General features: G+C 45.8%; 1 protein-coding gene across 2 annotated transcripts in view; it reads left to right on the forward strand.

Annotated features, from left to right (window-relative positions):
* The first annotated feature begins 2,079 nt into the window (after window positions 1–2,079).
* Window positions 2,080–5,720, forward strand: part of LOC138853769 (carboxypeptidase N subunit 2-like) — a 174,265-nt gene continuing 170,624 nt past the window's right edge. For both annotated transcript variants that reach the window (XM_070092364.1, XM_070092363.1), the window contains exon 1: window positions 2,080–3,238. The gene's annotated coding sequence lies outside the window, so the exon portion shown is untranslated. The remainder of the gene's footprint in view (window positions 3,239–5,720) is intronic.

Genomic DNA, 5,720 nt, shown 5'->3' on the forward strand with positions numbered 1-5,720 from the left:
AGGTATCCCCCTATCCTCATCCCTACGATCCGCGGGTAAGCAACTTTCCCTCGTTCTCCGTATCATTATATGGAAATAAATTGAAAAATATATCCACCTCACTCACCTTTGGATATTTTTTTCCGTAATAGCAAGGTGAATTGGGTTTCCTAATGGGTGATTGGCTGTTAGGTGAGTGGGCGAGTTTAGGGGGCTATGAAGAGGGGTGGGAGAGGGAAAGAGAAGAGGGGAGAGGTGAGAGAGGGAAGGAAGGGAGGAAGAATAGGAAAAGGATGGAAAAGCGATTTGTAGATTTTAGTGGTTGCATAATTTAGTTATTCATTTTATTAGATGTGAGATCTGAGATGTATAAGAGACAGAGAGATAGATAAATAGATAGATAGATAGATAGATAGATAGATAGATAGAGAGAGAGAGAGAGAGAGAGAGAGAGAGAGAGAGAGAGAGAGAGAGAGAGAGAGAGAGAGAGAGAGAGAGAGAGAGAGAGAGAGAGAGAGAGTGAGTGTGTGATTTTGTGTGTGTACCCAACAACTCAAAATTGCATAAGGAAACATGATCTTTTCTAAACAATGAAATAGCCGAAGGGAAGAAAATACATAATGCCAACGTAACTCCCCGTTCCTTCCCCCGGCATCTAGCCTAGCATGTACATATCCTCCCAGGAAGATTATCTTCCCTAAGTCCCCTCCCGAGAAGCTAGTCTTAATGAGTGCCTCCCATGATGGCTCCCCTCCCCTAGTCAAACACTTTAGGATGAAAGAGACGGCTCGGAATTTCACTAGACTGTGTTACCTTAACTCTTGAACTAAAGGAATGAAGACAGTCTGCAAGAACTCGATAACAAAATACTAAAGAGGCGGAGGAAGCAAGAAGACATCACAAAATATGCCATTCTCAGAGGGATAGACAAGACACTGAGAACATGTTCACAGCAGAATCATGTGGAGAAAAAACATGACGTAGTTATTTAACTATGTGGTTCCAGAGTTACGAGACACCATGATGAACGTGGGGACGTTGATGTAATCTTAACTCATAGAGAACTTGTAGGCGCGAGATGAAATATTTCTCCGTCTTGAAGGGAATAGAGACCTGAAAAATGGTATGGTGATACTGACAAAAATTGGGAAGACATTTCCCCACTAGTGGCGAAACATTTCCTTTAATAAATGTTCTGAATTGTACATAAGTGACTTTTTCCACAACAGGAGAAACCTGGATTAGTTTAGAGAGCAGCATAGTAAAACTGCAACAACTTAAGGCTTCAGGAAGATACGTCTTGAGTTCACCTAAGTAGGTACCTGGGTTTTAGTCGACTGTTTTTTGTCGTATGCCAAGGGGTGTTAGAATACCTTTAACAGGGCTTGGCTTTGAAAAGAGTTAAGGTTGCATTACAGATCATAGCCTGCAGATTCAAGTGAGTGAAAAAACAAAGCCAGAGAAGGTAAAGATTAAGATGCTGTCTCAAGAATCAGAAGATAAGAAAGAAATCAACGAAATTAATAAAATGGCTATCACACACACACACACACACACACACACACACACACACACACACACACACTAGGTGAGTACACACACACACAAAGGGATGGACAAGAAGCAGTTGTCTTTTTTTTTGTGGTGGAAGGAGTGTGCGTAGCTAGGAGGGGGAGGGAGAGAATTAGTGAGTTAGCGAGATTAATCTTGGACGGCTACTGCCTCTGATGCTGACGCGCTGTTTGTGTGTGTGTGTGTGTGTGTGTGTGTGTGTGTGTGTGTGTGTGTGTGTGTGTGTGTGTGTGTGTGTGTGTGTGTGTGTGTGTGTGTGTGTGTGTGTGTGTATGTGTGTGTGTGTGTGTGTGCGTGTGTGTGTGTGCTTTCAATATTTACTTATATGCGATTTTAGTGGTCGAGGTCTAGCTCAAGTCCTCGCCTCTTAACTTCTTGTTTACGTGTAAATATATGTTTGTGCGTGCGCGCGTGCGTGCGTGGGTCATAGACAAGAAAATTCCAGATTAATGGGACTTCGAAATCCCTCACTGGCAACTGGCTGACCATAAGCTCCTGGAGGTAGACTGGCTCGCCCCGTCAGTGGCGGTCTGGAATCCAGCGGGAGTGGAACGCTCGTTCCAGCCTCTGCCTCTCTCTCTCTGGAACACCCCCTATTGCTCACAGTCCAGGAAGAGAATCAACCTCGTTCCACATCGTCTCTTACCCCTTTAACCCACCCCAAAAATCATCCCACTGTGGACTCGGTTACCTCATTAGTGATTGGAAACTCAGTTGGCACATTCTTAGCATCTATTGGAATGATTGAAGTGGTGTTTTCTCGTGCATAATAACCGAAAATAAAAAAAACTGGAGAGTGGTTAATGTTGACGTTCTCGGAGCCATGTTCCTGCCCGATCACTGTAAAGAGAATTGAATGCCGTTGACCAGATCTCATGACAACTGTTTATCTCTTGTTGGCTCTTGTTCGAGAGAGCGATGGTGATGTGATGTGGACGATTTCATCAACATCTGAAGCCTCCGCGGCGTTGAGAATTTCGGTGGATGTCAGGTGTTCCAAGGATCTGAATGCGGAGATTCCACAAGTTCGAATCCAATACTGCTAATGAAAATGGAAGGGTTTCTTGCAGTGAAGTAAGACCGTGAAGGTTCCATGTGTGAGTCTAAAGGTTTATACAGTTGTGAGGCTCCTGCGGATGTGAGTTCCAACGTATGTGAAAGGGTTCCACATAATTCGTACCTGCATATGGATGTGAGACTTGTTTCCGAGACGTTGGCCTATGTGAGGCTTCCACAGATGTGACGCTTCCAGGGACGTCAAAGCTTCCACGGGGGGGAGGGTCGGGAAGCTGCAGTATGACCAGGGCTTCTAGATGCTGAGGCTGCTGCCGTGGGGAGGGAAGAACACCACTGTAAAGAAGCTTTCGTTGTCAAAACAAGACCTTAATTGTGAGATAAACTCGATGAAATCATCGCTGTCAAATGAACCCGATGAAATCATCGCTGTCAGATGAGCCAGAAGGAACATTCGTTGTGTAAGTAAACCCGAGCACACGCACCATCACTGAAAAATGAACCCAGAGAAACCTTCGCTGTGAGGCGAAACAGTACCACCGCTCCGACGTGAAATGAACTCGATCGGAGATTTGTTATAAGATGGATCTAGCCGGATCCTCTCTGTCTGCGCTCTCAACGGGATCATCTCAACACATCTAGCCAGACTGGCCTTCTGCATGTGTCCCATCAGGTACGTATATCCACTGGTTCAATATTTTTTCCTCCGTGACCAATCTAATTACCCTTGTGTATTCTTAGCCTTTCTCGAATTAGATATAAGAAACCATTAGCTTCTCGGCCTTCCTTAAGCCAATTATAATAAATTAGTAAATTCTCCACTTTCTTTGGCCCAAAGCACTTAGTATTTTTTATATTCTTTTGGTAACTATTTTATTTGCTGTCTAATAATTAGCATGCAGTCCCCATTGTCTTGTGAATTTATTTTTCAGCTGTATGTTTAGACTGTTGGTAATTGTTTTGGCTTAATGCCGAAATAATAAAAAAAATCCTTAGCCTTCACAGAGACTTTCTTATTTGTACTTACTTATTTAAAAACAGAGTTTGTAGCTTTAGAGATATTTAGATTTTTCGTATTTGTTGATATATACATACATATTGATATATACTCGTAAAAATCGTAATAAATGATTGTATTTAAGTTCACTTAGAACTAGATGGGAATCGAACCTTGAGGATTTATGTGCGCGAAGTCTGCGTTCACCTATTGTGCTGTGAATTTAGTTAGTCGTTTATTACGAATGCCCGAGTAGCAGGACTCTGGTTTTAAAGGAACAAGAGCTAGATCTATCACTAGAGCAGTTGGTGGTGGGCAAGGCAGCAATAAAACTTTCATTTGATGTCGGAGGCCACGGCGCCTGCTGACGCCTGCCTGCTTTGTACTCACCTAATTGTGGTTGCAGGGGTCGAGTCATAGTTCCTCTGTGTGTGTGTACTCACCTATTTGTGGTTGCAGGGGTCGAGTCTTAGCTCCTGGCCCTGGTGTGTGTACTCACCTATTTGTGGTTGCAGGGGTCGAGTCCTGTGTGTGTGTGTGTGTGTGTGTGTGTACTCTCCTAATCGTACTCGCCTCATTGTTGTTGCACGGGTCGAGTCATAGCTCCTGGCTCCGCCTCTTCACTGGTGAAAATGTCCCACACACAAACACACACACGCAAACACACACGAACACACAAACACACAAACAAACACACACACACACACACACACACACACACACACACACACACACACACACACACACACACACACACACACACACACACACACACACACACGTCACTCTGCACCTCACTATATTTCAAGCCTGGCGGCAGCCTGACCCACTTACGGTCCAGAGATTTGGCAAATTGTTCTTCATTAAGGTCTTTTGTCTAAACTTTTAGTCTCTGCCATAGTTTTCTGCTTGTTAACTTTCCATCGTTCCTCCCCCACCTCACTTCCCTCACCCAACCCCCCTCACCCCACCTCCCTCACCCCTCTCCATCACCGCCCTCACCTCCCTTAACCCCACCCACTTAACCTCTCTCACCCACACTCCCTGATCACTCTCACACTGCCCTCACTTCCCTTACCATCCTTATCCCCCAGCTCCCCTCTTAACCCCTTCATTCCATTCTCCCCTCACCCTATCATATAACTCGTGTCTGATATCAGGGTCTTCTTGTCTGATGTCAAGATTATGCTGTCTGATTGTCTTAACACGTCCTGAGTGTCGAGGGATGTTGTGGGAAGAATCCTCTGATTGTCCACTGATGGAAGATCAGACCTTCTTCTCCCTCCTCCTCCTCCTCCTCCTCCTCATCTTCCTCCTCCTCCTCCTCCTCCTCCTCCTCCTCCTCCTCCTCCTCCTCCTCCTCCTCCTCCTCTTTCTCCACTTCCTCCTCCTCCTCCTTCTCGTCCTCCTTACATCCTCTTCCTCGACCTCTCCTATTCTTTTCTTCTCCTTACACGATCTTTTTCCCACTCTTCCCTCTCCCTCCTCCTCGCATCATCTCACGTCACTGCAGTGTCATGTCACGTCACAGACACGTCAGAAATATCTGACATGCACCAGGGACATCTAGTATGTCACAAAGAAGCAAGGAGCCCGTCACATTTTGCATGTCAGTTGCGTCACACATATGTGAAGAAAAAGGCACAAGCGTTACGGGCGTCACACGCACGTCACGGGAGCCACACACATGTCACATGCGTCACACACACACGTCACGGGCGTAACACAAACTTCACATGCTTCACGCACACGTCACGGCGTCACACACACGTCACATGCGCCACACACACACACACACGTCCCAAATGTGTCACACACATCACAGGCGTTACAGGCATCATAAACGTCTCACACACATCACAGGAGTCACACACACGTCACATACGTCACACACCTGACAAGCGTCAAACATGCGTCACAAGCGTCACACACATGTGAGAGGTGTGAAAGACACGCGTCACAGGTAACAAACACACACACCCCTCACAGGAGCCACACAAACCTCACAGAACCGTCACACAAAAGTCAGAGGCGTCACACACATACCTCACAGACGTCACACACGCGTCACGGGCGTCACACACACACACGTCACATGCGTCACACACAAGTCACAGATGATGAACCACGCTGAGGTTCATTATTCACGCTCTTATTG

This window comes from Cherax quadricarinatus, chromosome 39, assembly GCF_038502225.1.
Source record: "Cherax quadricarinatus isolate ZL_2023a chromosome 39, ASM3850222v1, whole genome shotgun sequence".
NCBI lineage: Eukaryota > Metazoa > Arthropoda > Malacostraca > Decapoda > Parastacidae > Cherax > Cherax quadricarinatus.